The sequence below is a fragment of the Mercurialis annua genome, linkage group LG7 (genome assembly GCF_937616625.2).
Source record: "Mercurialis annua linkage group LG7, ddMerAnnu1.2, whole genome shotgun sequence".
In the NCBI taxonomy this organism is placed as follows: Eukaryota; Viridiplantae; Streptophyta; class Magnoliopsida; order Malpighiales; family Euphorbiaceae; genus Mercurialis; species Mercurialis annua.
This window is the reverse complement of record NC_065576.1, coordinates 7,626,013-7,647,355: the sequence shown is the minus strand read 5'-3', so window position 1 is coordinate 7,647,355 and position 21,343 is coordinate 7,626,013. Positions and strand designations below refer to the sequence as shown.

The 21,343-nt window shown below is 32.7% G+C and overlaps 2 long non-coding RNA genes and 1 other non-coding gene across 3 annotated transcripts; all 3 read right to left on the bottom strand.

Annotated features, from left to right (window-relative positions):
- Window positions 1–8,224: 8,224 nt before the first annotated feature.
- LOC130015748 (uncharacterized) lies at window positions 8,225–11,950 on the bottom strand. Its single transcript, XR_008791129.1, has 3 exons — window positions 11,732–11,950; window positions 10,061–10,160; window positions 8,225–8,523 (listed from the first exon to the last, which is right to left on the bottom strand). It is a non-coding gene; the product is annotated as an uncharacterized LOC130015748 (long non-coding RNA).
- Window positions 11,951–14,163: 2,213 nt separating this feature from the next.
- Window positions 14,164–18,635, bottom strand: LOC126654744 (uncharacterized). Its single transcript, XR_008791124.1, has 3 exons — window positions 18,277–18,635; window positions 16,606–16,705; window positions 14,164–15,070 (listed from the first exon to the last, which is right to left on the bottom strand). It is a non-coding gene; the product is annotated as an uncharacterized LOC126654744 (long non-coding RNA).
- A 2,246-nt stretch (window positions 18,636–20,881) lies between these two features.
- TRNAS-GCU (transfer RNA serine (anticodon GCU)) lies at window positions 20,882–20,963 on the bottom strand. The gene has a single exon. It is a non-coding gene; the product is annotated as a tRNA-Ser (tRNA).
- Window positions 20,964–21,343: the final 380 nt, after the last annotated feature.

Sequence of the window (21,343 nt, the reverse complement as noted above, 5' to 3'; positions counted from 1 at the left end):
CCTCGAGCTCCAGATATATCAAGAAGCTAGACTTCCAAAATATTTTTTGTGTGGATCCAGTAGGTGCTTCGGGAGGTCTATGTTTGTTGTGGAATTCAGATGTGAAATTGACTATCACTCACTATGATAACTACTATATTGCTTGCTCTTTATTCGGTAGTGAGGACTTTTCTTTTGATTTGATATGCTGCTATTTACACTCTAAGCAGTCAACTAGGGAGGGTCAAATTCAGTTTCTGAATTCTATCAAGACATCTCTTAGTCTAGCTTATCTTTTTGTGGGAGACTTTAATTCTGTTGTAAACCAAGGAGAAAAACTTGGAGGTCTTCCTTTCTTTCCTGAGAATCATGTAATTTTCTCAGAGTTTATAAATAACTTTTTGCTTTATGATTTGGGTTTTTTGGGTCCTGCTTTTACATGGTGTAACAGGAGATCTCATCCGCACATGATTAAAGAACGGCTAGATAGAGCTCTAGCTAATGAATCCTGGCTTTCAACTTACAAATTTGCTCAAGTGCACCATTTAGATGATTTAGGGTCTGATCATCGACCTATTTTGCTTCTGTGTGATGCTCGAATCAAAAAACCACCAAAGACTTTCTTCTTTGATAACAAATGGGTGAATAATGAAGAAATCAAGGAAATCATTTCAACTACTTGGCATCAACATATAAACGGATCGCTAATGTACCAAATTTTTGCCAAATTAAAATTTTGCAGGCACAACATTGTTAAATGGTTAGTTGAGCATCGAAATAGTAATAATGCTCTTCACAAGATCCAGATGCTAACCAAATCCATCCAAGAAGCTAAAGCTCAATCTTATCATAACATTGATTGGCAACACATCAGAAATTTAGAATTTCAGTTGACCTCAGCTTATCTTAAAGAAGAAATTTATTGGCAGCAGAAATCTAGACAGACTTGGCTTCAACTGGGAGACAATAATACAAAATTTTTTCATGCATCCACTAAACATCGTCAGCGCAGAAATACTATCTTTGGTATCATGGATTCTAATCAGAACTGGCACCAAGATCATAACTCTATTGGAAACATTTTTGTCAATCATTTCAAAGAGCAATATACTTCAGCTAATCCAGCAATTCTTCCAGAGGTATTCTCTAATTTCCCTATGAAAGTTACAACCTCTATGAATGATTATCTTTGTCAAAATATTACCTCTCATGAAATCAAAGAGGCTGTATTCTCAATTAATCCTGCTAAAGCTCCGGGTGGTGATGGGTTTACTAGTATGTTCTTTCAAGGATTTTGGAATATTATAGAACATGACATTATAGCTTCTATCAAACATTTCTTTAGAGGAGGGCATATGCTTAGAAACTTTAATCATACCATTATTACCCTTATCCCTAAAGTTTTAAACCCTTTGATAGTTGCTGACTTCAGGCCGATTAGTTTGTGTTCTGTGTATTATAAGATAATATCCAAGATATTAACTGCACGGCTTCAACACATCATTCCAGAAATCCTATCCCATAGTCAGAATGCTTTTATTAAAGGAAGAGCTATTTCTGATAACATTTTACTTGTTCATGAAGTAATGCACTACCTTAAGACAAAAGCTGCTAGTAATAATCATTTTTTAGCCCTTAAGTTAGATATTAGCAAAGCATATGACAGATTAGAATGGTCTTACATTTCAGCTATTCTTCATAAATGGGGCTTCTCTGCTAAATTCATATTCTGGATTATGGAATGTATTACTTCTGTTTCATATTCTATTAGGATCAATGGCCAAAATTATGGTTATTTCACTCCTTCTAGAGGTCTTAGACAAGGTGATCCACTTTCACCACTTCTGTATGTGCTTTGTTCAGAAGGATTAACTCATTTACTTCAACAAGCTGTTCAATCTAGAACTTTAAATGGGATCAAAATTAACAAATACTGCCCAAGTCTTACCCATTTATTATTTGCGGATGACACAATCATTTTTTCAAAAGCCAATCTGTCAGCCATTTCATCTATTAAAGACCTTTTCCATACCTATAGTGTTATCAGTGGTCAAAGTATCAATTATTCCAAATCATCAGTGTACTTTAGTAGAGATATAGAAGATAATCAAAAACAGCTTTTATCAGAGTTTCTAGGTATTGTGCAGCATAATGATCTTGGCAAATATCTAGGTCTCCCTTTTCAATTTGAGCGCTCTAAGAATATCACTTTTGCGGGGATTATCTCTAAAATTGCATCTAAACTACAAGATTGGAAGCAGAAACTTCTTTCTTCTGCAGGAAAAGAAATAATGATTAAAGCAGTAGCTTCTGCTATTCCGGTCTATTCTATGATGTGTTTCATCATACCAAAATCACTATGCAATCGCATAATGCAGATAGTTAGACAATTTTGGTGGGGACAACAACAGGAGGAAAATAAACTTTGTTGGATTTCTTGGGCTAAAATCTGTCGAGGCAAATGGGAGGGCGGTTTAGGTTTTAAAGACTTGGTGGCTTTCAACCAGGCCCTTCTTGCTAAACAAGTTTGGCGCATCATCAATAACCCACAATCTCTACTTTTTCAAGTTTATAAAAACAAATATTTTAGAAATTCAACCATGTTGCAAGCAACGTTAGGTTCTCGACCATCATGGGGCTGGAGGAGTCTTTGTTGGGGAATACAACTTCTTAAAAAAGGTGTCTTATGGCGAATCTCTGATGGTCAGTCTGTTTCTTGTTTTGCTGACCCTTGGATTCCTGGGAGTTTTCCATTTCTGCCTTGCAATTATTTAACTACGACCCTACCTTCAAAACCAATTGAATTTTTTATAGATCAAGCACGCAGGACCTGGAAAACCAATCTTCTTCATGATTATTTTGAAGAGTCAGATGTACAACAAATTCAATCTATTCCTTTGTCCTACTGGCCTTCTCATGACAAGCTTTTATGGGCTTTTGTTCCCTCTGGCATTTATACAGCCAAATCAGGATATTATATATCGCTTCATAATCAAGGAAGAAGTTATGAATCTATTATCCCAATCATGTCTAAAAAAGATTGGCAGTTCTTGTGGAAATTAAAAATCCATCACAAAATTATTATCTTCATTTGGAGATGTTTACATGATGGACTCCCAACAGCAACTAATTTAAATTTTCGGTTGAAACTTCATCTAAAGTGTGTGAATTGTGACCAAGAGGAATCCATAAGTCATTTGCTTTTTCATTGCCAGAGAGCTAAAGAATTCTGGTTTGCTTCCCCTTTCAGTTTCAGATCCAACTGGGATGCTTCTCAGAATTTTGCAGAAATCTGGTTATATACTACTTCTCATCTTATGGAATTGGGAGGTATAGCTTCAGTTGAATTGTTTTGCTATTATTTATGGTCCATTTGGAAAATAAGGAATAAGCTCATTTTTGAGAAGAAAAATACCTCCATCCCTGAAATGATTTCCCTCAGTTTTGCTGCTTGGAAAGAATTTGCTGATTGCCAAGCTTTGATACCTAAGATCAATCAATCACCTCCAAATCATCAAAGGCCAATAGGTTACTATCGGAGCTTCAATCCTGCAGTCATTATTCTCTCCTATGATGCAGCAGTGGACTCCATTCATAAATTTGGTGTAATAGGGGTTATAGCAAAGAATGCTCATCTGCAAATTATTTCTAAATTCTCTGCACTTTTCAGACACATCTGGGATCCAGGAATCTTGGAGCTTTTGGCATTACGAGAAGCAATGAATTGGGCTAGAAGCAATGGATGGACAGACGTTAGGTTCGAGGGTGATGCCCTTCAGGTATCAACCACAATAAATGATGGAGTATGTTCCAACATTTGGTGGACTGATATTTGTAATAACATTTGGCATCTTCAACAATCCTTCAACACTTCAGAAGTTCATTATATCCCCAGAGCACGAAATACAGATGCTCATAATTGGGCACACCAAGTGAAGATTAGTTATAGATCATTTTATGTGTAATGGTGTTTTTAAATTCCCAACTTTCATCTGTTTACCTTATTTTATCTATCTACTGTTAAAAAAAAAAAGAACATACGATTCGCTCAAGTAATTTATCAGTATTAAATGTATCAATTTATCATAACACTCTCACACATATATTACACCATGCTATCTTATATAATTAAACTAACTTTCAAATTAATCTATAAAATTTAATAATAAAACAAATAAATATTAAATGTAACTAAAATGCATACAAACGTGGAATGCAAGCGTGGAACATATATAAAGTCATGAACAAACATCTAGTCCCAAATTGTTTGCAAATAATAAATTTAATTTAATTTACATATACATAATCTAAAATATTTGTCATCTTTAATGATTAAATACATGTTATTTATATTTTCATGTCAATTTTATAATTGGGAAAAGGGTCAAATACACCTTTAACGTTAGGGGTATAGGTCAAGCAGGCCTCTAACGTTCGGAAAGGTGCAACGAAAATCCTAACGTTTTCAAAACATATCACGTATCCCCTTCATACTAACACCGTTTCAGTTGCCGTCTGTTTTTGCCTATGTGTATACTTTCATGCTGACATGGATTATTACTACTGTTGACCCTTCTTGCCCTCATTTTTTATCTCCATCTAGGTGGCCATGGTTCTTCTTCCTCACCAATAAACATAACTCATCAAATTTCCACTCTCACCTTTATTCCTATCCCTCACCAAATTTTCTCATACCGCCACCTAAACTCTCTCTCTAACACACCACCACCACCACCACCAATGGCATCATCACTCCAAACCAAGCCCGGCCAGAATCCCACCATCATCCTGGTCTTTCAAGACCCACCCAGAAACCCATCAATCTCTCCTCCGCCATTTTCCTTTCCCTCAACCTCACCACCACCACCGCTAGCCGGTTATTCGCCGCCAAAATGTTAGCAACACCTGCCGGAAGTTACGTATGAGCATTAGCTGACTTAGCAAACTCAAATGACACACTAGACTTATCTCCATCATCGTTTTCTCCTTCTTTTTCCACCGTCTCTTACCTAAATCAAAGAAATTAATCACTCACACTCACAATTACAATTAGCTTTCTAAATAGTTAATTTTTGGCAGCTTCTCGCCGTCATGATAGCTCCCGCCGCCGCCGCCACAGCCTCCATCGTTACTACTTGCCACGACAGCCTCTGCCATCTCTTTCCTTCCCTTTTTCAATTATTCATCTTTTAAATCAAAATCCCAACACAACATGACAATTTTATTTATAAAAAGATTGGTGAAGCAAAAAATGGGTATTAAAGAATCAATTTTTTGTTTGTTGATTGGGTTTGATTTTTAAAAATGGGGGAAGGAGATGACTAGCAGAGGTGTTTAAATTTACAGTGACCGGCGTTGCTTCATGTTTTTGTTTTTTGATATAAACTCTAAACATGGTGATTGGGTGACTGTAACACCAACACAATTTGTTGAGTTTTTCCTCATATTTTGTTTTACTACTAACATCAATAACATACCCAGGCCATTAACATTGATCGTGATTATGAGTGGTTAAAAGTTTAGTTATTAATTGGTTTTTCATTTTACTGTCAACAGCAAATGGGTAGATCAATTATTAATTGGTTTGTCAATTCAATTTACAGGTCATCAATAAATGAGTTCAAGGTGGCAAAAATAGACGGCATTTTTTATATTTTTACACGGTGTTAAGAAAGAGTGCTTTTGTGATACGATTTGCAAACGTTAGGATTTAATTGCACCTTTTCGAACCTTAAAGGCCTACTTAACCCATAGGCCAAACGTTAAGGGTGTATCTGACCCTTTTCCCTTTATAATTTGTATGTCTTTATTAATTGGGAGTTTTATTAATTGGGAGTTAAATTAGATTGTTATTAGCATTTGATTTAATAATGGAATGCAAGGTGTGAGCTCCAACAATGTTAATTTATTGATATATGATTAACCATAAAAATCCTAATTGTGTGTCTACTTGTCAAAACACTCGAGTTTAGTTAAACATCTTATTCTATTATTTGAGGAACGAATGATCGTTCCGTCCTCTGATGTTTACACCAAAAAGCCAAAAATTAAAAAGATTAAAATTAAAAAAAAAAGAGCTCTTCAGCTATAACAAAAATCAGGGGGTAAAATACGAGTAGTGTTATTTAACGATTTAAGTGGCAATATGCCCTCTGAACTTGTAAGCAATGGGCAATTAACACATATATTAATTTTCCCCCCAAATTAGTACACGAACTTGATGATTATGGACAATTCGCCCCATTTTGACAATTTGCCCCCTCAATTTGTTAGTTAATTGTCTCTTAAATTGGCAATTTGCCCCCTTAACTTGTAAGTTAATTTGTTAAAATGGGTTAATTGCCCATAATCAACAAGTTCGTGTACTAATTGCCAATAAAGTTAATTTGTGTGTTAATTGCCCATTACTTACAAGTTGAAGGGACAAATTACTACTTAAATCGTTATTTAATCTATTTAACCTAACTATTTTAACCTATTTTATTGTACCACCTGACATGATAACAAATGAGTGAATCGATTTAAAAAGAAAAAGTGAAGTATTTATTTTTGAATAGAAATTGAGCAAATAAAAACATGTCACGTAACAACAAAATGGATTAAAATAGGTGGATTAAATAGCTTTTTTTATAAAATATTAATCTCCAAATATCGTTTTAATTGAAGGATTTTGGGTATTAAAATTCATAAAATTTATAAAATTTATGGATTTAAACAAAATCCACCTTTTGATATATAATAAAAGCAATGAGAATATATATACATATATATATATATATATAGAAAATTCATCATTAAAAAAATATCACTTAATTTTTTTCCAAAAAAATGTCAAAGTTAAATTCTATCATTTTTAATGTCTGAGGGATTATTATAGTATTTTATTCTTGAAAACCATTTCAATAAATTCATCGATTTTAAATTTCATCCAATTTTAAATTCATGTGTTTCACATTTTATAAAATTAAAATTTATAATTTTATTTTTTTCAACCCAGACGATATATAATTATTATTTTCCATATATAAAATTTTAATTATACTCACTCAAAAATTTAACCCTGCGAATTATTCAAACAATAATTTAACTCTCGTTTTGTTGGACCTTATTTTACAACACTAAACTTTGACCTTTCCAAAGTCAATAATTTGCGGGCAAACAATAAACTTCAAAGTCAACATGAATCAAGTAGTTCATAGTTTCAATCTCCTTGACATACAATTTAAACAATGTGTGAGCAAACACTAAACTTTGTCATGCATTTTTTTATTAAATTGACTAATCAGCTATACAATTTTAATCTCTGCATCATATATATGATTATAGACTAATTTTATTATAAATTACGCAATTTTCTCACATCACTAATTAAGTGTTCTTTAATTATATACTTATATTTTACTCCCTCCGTCTTAATAGAGTTGTCCATTTAAAAAAAAAAATTGTCCTAAAACTCTTATCCACTTTTAAAAAGTAACTAACTTTTACACTCAATTTTCCTATATTAACCTTATTTTCCTATATGCAATTTGTAAAACCCTAGTCATTTCTCTCTTTTGAAAAATCTCTCAAACTAATAAGTTTTCTTCTTCTTATTCATTTGGGAGTGGTTTTTTTGCCTTTTTTGACCAAAAATCACCTCAACAATCTCTCAAATTTAGTTTTTTTTATATAGTTTTTGAATAAAGTTTCTTTCTTGGCCAATTTTGCTCTAAATCTAGAAATTATTTTCTACCATAGTATTTAAATTAAGATTAGATATAATCTAATCGAAATTAAGAGTAGTTTTTTTTATCTTTGTAGATGAAATTATTTTTTGCGCTGCAAACAACTTGGATCTTTGAAACAATTATAGATAGCATCTTACGACGGATTTCATCAAGTACAGGTATGTTTTGCGTCAATATCGATGATGTTTTTAATCTTCAAGAGAACAGATGTATCACAGAAGATGTGATCAGTCGTACATTCGAAGTTAGACTTCTTTAGAACGTTCAATAAATCTAGATTTTATTATTAGATCTAGTTTTAGTTTACAATTTTGGGTGACTCTTAGTGGTTAGTTTAACCCTATTCGATGACTGTATTTTTACAGCTCTCATCATCTTTTCTACAATAGTTGACTCAGTATGTTGAGAAACCGTTCATGTAATTTTCGTTATTATTAATGGAAATTTTAGCCTTTGTTAAAAAAATCCACTAATGAGTAAATTGAAATTAAATTGCAAGTAGACCTGTCACGACCCGAAATCTCGAGTCGAGACCGGCGCTAGGGAATGGGAGTGGTTGCTCCGAAACCCGTAGCAAGCCTGAAAAACACTATAAATTTTTCGCTTTTAAAAGAGACGTATGACACATTTATTAAATAACTGATGAGATAAAATATCAGAGTTTTAAATGTGCATTAAAACATTTAAATACAATAAGACTATACTAGTCTACTGCGGACAACTAGAACTTAAAACCTTCTTTACAGTCTTTTATCAAAGTAGACTTCCGAGAAATAAACGTTCGGAAGCCTTCATCAAAATCGGACCAGCTTTCCTGAAAAATAATTCCACAACGTGGGTCAGATATACTGGTGAGTTCATGCCGTTACAAATAAATATTTCATAAAGTTAAAAAACCGTTTTATATTTAAAATAACTTTATGTATTTTCGAAATCCTTTGAAAACATCTTTAAAACAATTGAAGCCTGAGCTCACACATAACATATTTCAATCAAGACTTCAATATCAAAGAATGTCAACCATATACGTTGACCTTTAAATTAAACCACATTTCTTAAATTCGTCCATCTACATTGATGGCGAAACATATCAACACATCATACATGCATAATCTTATGGGACCGATAGCACAGCCAACCGATCAACCATATCCACAACATACATAAATCTTAAGGGACCGATAGCACAGCCAACCGATCAACCTTATTCACCTGACATCGATAGCGAAGCCAACCGATGTAACACACACACACATTCCTGACATCGATAGCGAAGCCAACCGATGTAACACACACACATAAACTGACATCGATAGCGAAGCCAACCGATGTAACACACACACACATTCCTGACATCGATAGCGAAGCCAACAGATGTAACACACACACATAAACTGACATCGATAGCGAAGCCAACCGATGTAACACACACACATAAACTGACATCGATAGCGAAGCCAACCGATGTAACACACACACACATTCCTGACATCGATAGCGAAGCCAACCGATGTAACACACACACATTCCTGACATCGATAGCGAAGCCAACCGATGTAACACACACACATTCCTGACATCGATAGCAAAGCCAACCGATGTAACACACACACACATTCCTGACATCGATAGCGAAGCCAACCGATGTAACACACACACATTCCTGACATCGATAGCGAAGCCAACCGATGTAACACACACACATTCCTGACATCGATAGCGAAGCCAACCGATGTAACACACACACATTCCTGACATCGATAGCGAAGCCAACCGATGTAACACACACACACATAAACTGACATCGATAGCACAGCCAACCGATGTAACACACATACATTCCTGACATCGATAGCGAAGCCAACCGATGTAACACACACACACATAAACTGACATCGATAGCACAGCCAACCGATGTAACACACATACATTCCTGACATCGATAGCGAAGCCAACCGATGTAACACACACACATAAACTGACATCGATAGCACAGCCAACCGATGTAACACACATACATTCCTGACATCGATAGCGAAGCCAACCGATGTAACACACACACATAAACTGACATCGATAGCGAAGCCAACCGATGTAACACACACACACATAAACTGACATCGATAGCACAGCCAACCGATGTAACACACATTCAAGCATAAGCAATTGCATAATAATTTTAAAAACTATGTGTGTACCTTTCTATATCAAAATAATATATACATATAGTATATACATAAAACATACATCGATACAAGGCATGTAAACATATAACACCGCAACACATATATCACACAGTATGTTAAAATATGAGACTTTACGAATACCGAAATGTAAAAACATGTACTCACAGAAACCGTTTAACTACGGTATTACTCCGTCAATGCTCCTTTAAACAACTCCGTTAATTCCCTTGGTCCGCCGACCCGATAGCTCGACAACTTGTCGAATCTAGTTAGGATCAAAATATTAATTCTCTTAATTAATAAAATCCTAACTCTAGAATTAACTCTATACCATCTTAATTAAATTTAATTAATTAATTCTAGTCTTCAAATTATTTCTTATTTAATAAGTCCATATTTTTATTCATTCAAACTTTCTTTATTTATTTCTTTTAACACGCAAAAACCATTTTTCATAAATATACTTTAATATATAAAATATATTTCTATATATCAAATAACACTTTTCACTTCAAGGTTATTTATTTAAATTTATTAAAACAGCCCCGTATTATCTTAAATTCCACTTTTGGTTAAAATACCAAAATACCCTCAAACTTTTCAAAATTGACCATTTAGGTCCTTTCGTAAATCGATAAATTTCAAAATCAACAAAATCATTTTATCTCAGATTATTAACTTACAAAATCTGGAATCTTTGGCTATCATACCATGTAACCCCTTAATTTTGGAAAAAGTACAATTTAACCCAAAAACTCTAGTTTTCGGCAAACATATCCAATTCTTTCAAAAATCATCAAAATTCTTTACAATTCTCAAAATCATTTCACATCAGATTATACACATCAATAATCTGGAAATATGGTTAAATTACAAATTGGTCCTTTATTTTTACAAAAATTACATTTTAACCCCTAAACTTTAAATTTTGACAATCAAGTCCAAATCCAACCAAATTTAATAAATCATCGAATCTCAAACTCAGAATCCCAACTATGATTTGATCACTCCGGTCACCAAATTCCGGTCACCGGATTCCGGTCAAACTCCGATGAGCTTTAAAAACCGTTAAAACGTTCAAAAATTATTTTTACACAATTTTAATCACCCAAAAATCAACCAATACATATTTTAATTTAATATTTTAAAAACAGCAGCCCCTAAATCACAATAAATTATTTTTTCATGGTTTTAATAATTTAAAACCGATTAAACAATTAATAATCAAAACCGATTATTAAACCACCAAAACACTACACAAAAATCATTTAAACTCCACAAATAATTATCAAACATATTTCATAAATTTTTTCATAAATTGTTTCTGCCCAGAATTTAAAATGACAGTTTTACCCTTTTTCCACAAATTTTAGCCGAATAGAGTTATTAAAAATTAAACCCGATTATTAAACCGCTAAAAATTCACCATCAACCATTTAATTAACATCAACCACAAATATAACTCATCCATAAATAAAATTATTTCCAGAAATTAAAAATCCCTTTATTTACCATTTTTAGGCTATTTTTAAGCTTTAAAACAATTAAAAATCGAATTTCAAACCTTTAAATTAACACCCGAATTAATTAACATTTTTAATCCACAAAAATTACACTTTAAAGCATATATAAATCTCAACATATAGATCAGCCCAGAAATTTAAATAAATAATTTAATTTTCACGGAAAAATTATTTAAAAACCGAAACCCATATAAACAATTACTAAAACTAGTTAATCAACCATCAAACATCACATATAAACCATCCTATGCATGTTTCTAACACTTAACCAACATCAGCAACTAAAAGTAAGGTTTTGAGCTTGAAATTATACCTCAAACGAACATGCAAACACACATACACGATCTACGCAATATTCCCGACAATTTTCGTGAAGAAAGTTTTGAGAGAAAATAAAAGTATAAGGTTTTGTGTTGGGAGCTATGGAGTATTCGGCACCCACAAAATGAAGAAGATGATGGATTAACTTGGGCACCAAGTTTAAGTAGAGAAAATATCTAGATATTAAATCATGTTTCAATTATTTACAAGTTTGCCATTATGGCATTCTTGTAAATAATTCGAACTCTAGGGGCAAAATAATTTCAACTTTACCAAATATTCAAAAACATCAAATCATATCATATGGGCTGAGTTAAAATATTTTTGGGCCTTTAAAAATATTTAAAATAATTATTTTTACGGTTTTTAGTGAAAAATCGCAAAATTCACTTTTAACACGTAAAATTGCCAAAAATCACATTTAAGGCAAACACATAGCAAATCACATTTTCACCCTTATAAATTCATCACGTGAATTTATTCACTATTTCGAGGTCCTAATTAATTAAAATCGGACACACACGAAAATAAACGCTAAAAATTCTACGGGGTATTACATTCACCCCTCCTTAAAATAATTCGTCCTCGAATTATAATATCACTTATACTCCAACATTTTCTTTTCCACATCATCAATACTTCTTTGAAGACTTTTCCATTTAAGTCTCAGAATGTTTCATACCATGTTGTTCATTACTCTATAAACATATCTCCTTATTTAGGCCTTACAAGGTATATTTTCCTTGTCCTATTCCTTTCTTTACATTACAGAGCCAATGTCTCAGCGTACTTACGTTAGAAACTTATCTATTTAAAATCACTTTGTTTTTTTTTTCCACTTATAAAATCATGCCATAATTGTGCACCGGTGTGATGACTTCTCTCATCACCAAGAGTTGCAATGACATTACTTTTTTTTTTTTTCAACATACATAATGTACATGATGCATGTCCTAATAGTGAACATAATATGAATGTAGTGATGCAATTCTATTCGTGCCAATGCAATGCCGGCATAAATCGTCTCCGGGCACAATCATGTGTTTATAAAACATTCCTTTTTCATTAAACACATTTGTTTTAATAAAAGTGGCGCCATCGTAAGTTTCTATAGACATAGGGCTCTGCGAAATCACTTATTCCAAAAGATTTTTATCGTCTATTCTCTTATTTGCCTTGAAGTTTGGTTTCCATAGCCAAAACATTCATCTCTAACTTCGTTCAGTTGTGAGGGGTCAGGAATTTTACCAAATTGGATTAATGCGCTTTCCAGTTGTCTTACACCGTCGACAACTTGCACAAAACTCCTGTCTCTCTGACTCAACAGTCCTATAAACTGAGGTCATAATCCCTTCACAAACATGATGTTTACTCTGACTCGATCTGTCATCAAGTCTGGAGCAAATCTGCTCAATCGATTAAACTCGGTAACATATTCCTGAACAGATCTGTTACCTCGAGTTAACGATAACAGTTTGTCCCGGTTACCTTCGATTACCGCAAACGGTAAGAAGAAATCCTTATATCTGGTCACAAACTCTGCCCATGTTATATGACCCATTATTGGTCCAATTACTTGTCAAAACCAATCCTTGGTTGGACCTTTCATCGACATCTCCATTAACAACATTGTCTATCTTTCGTTAGCTTGAAGTCTACGAGCATTTTGCTCGACTTCCTCCAAAAAGTCTAACGCATCACTTGATCCATCAAAATCTTTTGGGTTCAGTTTTACGTATGCTAACACCAGATCTCTATCAAAATTTCTCTCTTCTCATGCTGGTGTTGCATCTACTGTCCTATTATTAACACACAACTCCACCAATCCGTAACTTCTGTTACTAACTGATGTATATCAACATTGGGTTGTTGCGGCATTCCTGGTGCCTGCACATTCCCAGCTTGATATACTCCAGGTCCTTCTCAACCTTTACCTTGTCCACGGCCTCTATCCGCCGGTTGAACTGGTACACGTTCATTATCTAAGGCTTTTCCTAAAGTCTCGTTTAATCGCCGTGCGCTTGCACGCACTCGCATATTTCTTTGCTCGGCCATTCTAAAGCACAAAGAAATCTAAACGCGTTCTTAATAACATGATATACGTATCATGTTCGCAAAGTCTTTATCGTATACGTAGTCGCGTCTCATTCTTACTTTACGTATTAGGCTCTAATAACAATTCCATTTGTCTTTTTCATATATGGCTATATTTCACGTGTTCTATACGTTTCGTATACACTATTCCATTGCATGCACACAACAATCAATCACATTACATGCACATAATCATATCATAGCCATCACCAATACATAAAAATTAGGTTCAAAGAAAACCCAATTTATTTATGATTTACTCCATCATAACACATACCATAAGCCTCGAGAGTGTACTACTCTACGTAGACTAAACAACAATCAAAACATATAATCATTCAATTAAACAATTCACAACGCACATATCACCATATGTCATACATATAAGCCATATCCTAATGATAATCAACTCATTTAGGAATTCTCGGCTAAAGCACATAACGCAAGTCTCGTGAGTATATCTCTCTACGCAGACTTTATCACATTCGAAAGCATATCACTCCTTTCAGTGATCACGCTATAAACATACCACATCAATCAATAAATTATACTCATAATAAACACACATTTCATAGATAGTATGAGTCTCGAGAGTATACAACTCCTCGCAGACTATATACTCGAAAGCGTAATGCTTACTCGAGTAACCATAAACATATATTGTGTTAACACACACATCTAACTCATATCCTGACACCACACATAGGACAGGACGTTTTGAAAAACATTTGAAAAACCGATGAAAACGTTTAAAAGACATGACTGGAAATCCTATAATCCGCAGTAATTCCTAACTTAGCCTAGTGACATTGTATATTGCTCCTAGGTAACACAACATCTACACAGACTAGCAGTGGTATCTCTGACCAACTGCACTCAATTCCCATATTAGCAGAGGTAACTGGACCAACTGCTCTGATACCACCTTTGTCACGACCCGAAATCTCGAGTCGAGACCGGCGCTAGGGAATGGGAGTGGTTGCTCCGAAACCCGTAGCAAGCCTGAAAAACACTATAAATTTTTCGCTTTTAAAAGAGACGTATGACACATTTATTAAATAACTGATGAGATAAAATATCAGAGTTTTAAATGTGCATTAAAACATTTAAATACAATAAGACTATACTAGTCTACTGCGGACAACTAGAACTTAAAACCTTCTTTACAGTCTTTTATCAAAGTAGACTTCCGAGAAATAAACGTTCGGAAGCCTTCATCAAAATCGGACCAGCTTTCCTGAAAAATAATTCCACAACGTGGGTCAGATATACTGGTGAGTTCATGCCGTTACAAATAAATATTTCATAAAGTTAAAAAACCGTTTTATATTTAAAATAACTTTATGTATTTTCGAAATCCTTTGAAAACATCTTTAAAACAATTGAAGCCTGAGCTCACACATAACATATTTCAATCAAGACTTCAATATCAAAGAATGTCAACCATATACGTTGACCTTTAAATTAAACCACATTTCTTAAATTCGTCCATCTACATTGATGGCGAAACATATCAACACATCATACATGCATAATCTTATGGGACCGATAGCACAGCCAACCGATCAACCATATCCACAACATACATAAATCTTAAGGGACCGATAGCACAGCCAACCGATCAACCTTATTCACCTGACATCGATAGCGAAGCCAACCGATGTAACACACACACACATTCCTGACATCGATAGCGAAGCCAACCGATGTAACACACACACATAAACTGACATCGATAGCGAAGCCAACCGATGTAACACACACACACATTCCTGACATCGATAGCGAAGCCAACCGATGTAACACACACACATAAACTGACATCGATAGCGAAGCCAACCGATGTAACACACACACATAAACTGACATCGATAGCGAAGCCAACCGATGTAACACACACACACATTCCTGACATCGATAGCGAAGCCAACCGATGTAACACACACACATTCCTGACATCGATAGCGAAGCCAACCGATGTAACACACACACATTCCTGACATCGATAGCAAAGCCAACCGATGTAACACACACACACATTCCTGACATCGATAGCGAAGCCAACCGATATAACACACACACATTCCTGACATCGATAGCGAAGCCAACCGATGTAACACACACATTCCTGACATCGATAGCGAAGCCAACCGATGTAACACACACACATTCCTGACATCGATAGCGAAGCCAACCGATGTAACACACACACACATAAACTGACATCGATAGCACAGCCAACCGATGTAACACACATACATTCCTGACATCGATAGCGAAGCCAACCGATGTAACACACACACACATAAACTGACATCGATAGCACAGCCAACCGATGTAACACACATACATTCCTGACATCGATAGCGAAGCCAACCGATGTAACACACACACATAAACTGACATCGATAGCACAGCCAACCGATGTAACACACATACATTCCTGACATCGATAGCGAAGCCAACCGATGTAACACACACACATAAACTGACATCGATAGCGAAGCCAACCGATGTAACACACACACACATAAACTGACATCGATAGCACAGCCAACCGATGTAACACACATTCAAGCATAAGCAATTGCATAATAATTTTAAAAACTATGTGTGTACCTTTCTATATCAAAATAATATATACATATAGTATATACATAAAACATACATCGATACAAGGCATGTAAACATATAACACCGCAACACATATATCACACAGTATGTTAAAATATGAGACTTTACGAATACCGAAATGTAAAAACATGTACTCACAGAAACCGTTTAACTACGGTATTACTCCGTCAATGCTCCTTTAAACAACTCCGTTAATTCCCTTGGTCCGCCGACCCGATAGCTCGACAACTTGTCGAATCTAGTTAGGATCAAAATATTAATTCTCTTAATTAATAAAATCCTAACTCTAGAATTAACTCTATACCATCTTAATTAAATTTAATTAATTAATTCTAGTCTTCAAATTATTTCTTATTTAATAAGTCCATATTTTTATTCATTCAAACTTTCTTTATTTATTTCTTTTAACACGCAAGAACCATTTTTCATAAATATACTTTAATATATAAAATATATTTCTATATATCAAATAACACTTTTCACTTCAAGGTTATTTATTTAAATTTATTAAAACAGCCCCGTATTATCTTAAATTCCACTTTTGGTTAAAATACCAAAATACCCTCAAACTTTTCAAAATTGACCATTTAGGTCCTTTCGTAAATCGATAAATTTCAAAATCAACAAAATCATTTTATCTCAGATTATTAACTTACAAAATCTGGAATCTTTGGCTATCATACCATGTAACCCCTTAATTTTGGAAAAAGTACAATTTAACCCAAAAACTCTAGTTTTCGGCAAACATATCCAATTCTTTCAAAAATCATCAAAATTCTTTACAATTCTCAAAATCATTTCACATCAGATTATACACATCAATAATCTGGAAATATGGTTAAATTACAAATTGGTCCTTTATTTTTACAAAAATTACATTTTAACCCCTAAACTTTAAATTTTGACAATCAAGTCCAAATCCAACCAAATTTAATAAATCATCGAATCTCAAACTCAGAATCCCAACTATGATTTGATCACTCCGGTCACCAAATTCCGGTCACCGGATTCCGGTCAAACTCCGATGAGCTTTAAAAACCGTTAAAACGTTCAAAAATTATTTTTACACAATTTTAATCACCCAAAAATCAACCAATACATATTTTAATTTAATATTTTAAAAACAGCAGCCCCTAAATCACAATAAATTATTTTTACATGGTTTTAATAATTTAAAACCGATTAAACAATTAATAATCAAAACCGATTATTAAACCACCAAAACACTACACAAAAATCATTTAAACTCCACAAATAATTATCAAACATATTTCATAAATTTTTTCATAAATAGTTTCTGCCCAGAATTTAAAATGACAGTTTTACCCTTTTTCCACAAATTTTAGCCGAATAGAGTTATTAAAAATTAAACCCGATTATTAAACCGCTAAAAATTCACCATCAACCATTTAATTAACATCAACCACAAATATAACTCATCCATAAATAAAATTATTTCCAGAAATTAAAAATCCCTTTATTTACCATTTTTAGGCTATTTTTAAGCTTTAAAACAATTAAAAATCGAATTTCAAACCTTTAAATTAACACCCGAATTAATTAACATTTTTAATCCACAAAAATTACACTTTAAAGCATATATAAATCTCAACATATAGATCAGCCCAGAAATTTAAATAAATAATTTAATTTTCACGGAAAAATTATTTAAAAACCGAAACCCATATAAACAATTACTAAAACTAGTTAATCAACCATCAAACATCACATATAAACCATCCTATGCATGTTTCTAACACTTAACCAACATCAGCAACTAAAAGTAAGGTTTTGAGCTTGAAATTATACCTCAAACGAACATGCAAACACACATACACGATCTACGCAATATTCCCGACAATTTTCGTGAAGAAAGTTTTGAGAGAAAATAAAAGTATAAGGTTTTGTGTTGGGAGCTATGGAGTATTCGGCACCCACAAAATGAAGAAGATGATGGATTAACTTGGGCACCAAGTTTAAGTAGAGAAAATATCTAGATATTAAATCATGTTTCAATTATTTACAAGTTTGCCATTATGGCATTCTTGTAAATAATTCGAACTCTAGGGGCAAAATAATTTCAACTTTACCAAATATTCAAAAACATTAAATCATATCATATGGGCTGAGTTAAAATATTTTTGGGCCTTTAAAAATATTTAAAATAATTATTTTTACGGTTTTTAGTGAAAAATCGCAAAATTCACTTTTAACACGTAAAATTGCCAAAAATCACATTTAAGGCAAACACATAGCAAATCACATTTTCACCCTTATAAATTCATCACGTGAATTTATTCACTATTTCGAGGTCCTAATTAATTAAAATCGGACACACACGAAAATAAACGCTAAAAATTCTACGGGGTATTACAAGACCATATATTAAATAGGGTTATGATAAGAAAAGTAATTGAAATTTATAAAATTTATAAAAAATAATTGATTTTCTTAAACCGTATGATAAAGCTAAAGTGGAAAATTTAATTGGGACGAGGGAGTACAAACTAGAACTATGTATTAATTATTAATATAAAGTGAAAAGAAAAGAATAAGCCATAAGCTAATGTGTGGAAGTGCAAAGGGGTGGTGGAAAAGGAAAGGGACAAATTGATCATCAAAACTAAAAAGATGACCGTCCGTTCCATGTTGCCAAATGCTATTCTTGACTTGGGATCCTCTTATTAAATTCGCATTTTATTATTCAAATTTGGGAAGACAATTTTAATGTTGGCCAACAGCCGAGTTGAAGGTCAAGATAGAAATGTAAAGCCATAAGGTAAAAAAAAAACTCTCTGAACCTTTTAGAAAATATTAAGACAATCATTGAATTTATTTTTGCTACAAAATGACTTTCTAACTTTTAAAATTGAACAAAATTATTCTTCCGTCCAAATTCTCAGTTCACTTATGACGTAGCACATAGGAGAAAAGTTTAAAACAGTCTTAATGTTTAAAATACTTACCAATTTCGTATTTATGATTTTTTAACCATTTTCACCCTCTTTTTTTATTTAAATATCTATAATTAAATAAATTTATAAATTAAAACTAATTAAAACTAAATAAAACCAATCAAAATCCGTTTAAATCAATTAAAATCTAATTAAACACTTCGAAACACAATTAAAAAGAATTAATTTTCTTTTAGTTTAATTGGATTTCGATGTGTTTAAAATATTTAAACACATCGAAACCTAATTCAGCCAATTCAAATCTAATTAAACACATTAAAATTCCAAACAAAATTTAATTTTTTAATTTTTTTTAAAACCTCATTTGGAGGAGAAAATCTTTGGACGTCAACCGGAGATTTCTCCTCCGGTCGCCAGCCGTTCTCATCCGACGGTCTGTTCTTAGAGAACAGAGCATGTATGTTCTCCATGAACAGACCATCAGAGGTCTGTTCTTCCGCCTGCAAGAGATTTCTCCTCTGAATGAGGTTTAAAAAAAAATTAAATTTCGATTGAGGTTTCGATGTGTTTAATTGAATTTTGATTGGTGTTTTGAAGTGTTTAATTAGGTTTCGGTTGATTTCATCGGATTTTAAAGTGTTTCATTGATTTCGATTGGCAGAGTTTCAATTTATTTTAATAAATATTTTAATTTTAAAAAATATTTAATTATTGATATTTAAATAAAAAAGATGGTGAAATGTTCTAAAAAAATTATAAGTATAAAATTGCTAAGTTTTTTAAACATTAAGGATGTTTTTGAAATTTTTTTATGTGTCATGCTACCACTTAATGGATATTTTGAATGAGAGGGTTTTTTTGTTCAAAAATAAATAAATCAAAGGATCGATCTGTATCCAAAAAAGTAAAAGAGTTGTCTTGTAATTTTTGAGAAATTACGAGGTCTTTTCTATACCTTACGCTAAATGTAAACTAGCCGAGTTTGTAGAATATAATATTCAATTTATTTGAACTCAACTCGAATTTATTATAAAATTATTTTATTTAATTAAGCATTTAATTTTTTGATTAAAAATTAAAATTCAACCAATTAACACAATATATCCACGTTTAGTATATTGAATGAGCATTAATTTTTTTAATTTTTTTGAATAAACTGAGTTAATTTATACAAAAATATCACCCTTTATTTAATATAATGTTAATATTTATTTTTGTATTTTTTTGTCCTTTCAACACATTCAACTATAATTAGTTATATATGAAAATTACTTAATAAAATAATAACTAAATATTTATATTAATTTTTTTAAATAGTGCTTATTAATTTGAGACGAAAATATATAATAAATAAATATTTTATAATTCTATATGTCAAAAACTTATAGATAAATCAACTTGTTTAACCCCTTTAACTAGATTGGATTTTGGGAATACTTTCATTGAAGACTTTTGTAAAATTCTCTGAGAAGAAAAGAAAAAAGAAAAATAAAAAATTTCGTCGCCTGAGAGATTCGAACTCTCGCGGGGAAACCCCATGTACTTAGCAGGCACACGCCTTAACCACTCGGCCAAAGCGACTTCTCGCATACAGCTTAGAATTTACCAAAGAAGTGATATTATTGCACTTGAAAGTTCAAAAAGAAACATTTACTTGTTTATGTTTATCTAGAATTGTGAGAGAGGTTGTAAGAATTAGGGTACTTGATATGAGGTTATCCATACTATTATTTTTTTTATATTTTTTGATCATATTTTAATTTGTTCTATATTAATTGTTTTATAATGAAAAGCTTTCTGGTAAAAAAATACACATATGATAACCGAATCTTGACACGTGGCAATTAAATTTTACTATTTTTACTTTAAAAAGTTATCAATTATGTAGAGGAATTTTATGTCGACTGAATTTATCACGTCAACTATGGACTAAGCCTATCACATAATGACACGTCATTAAA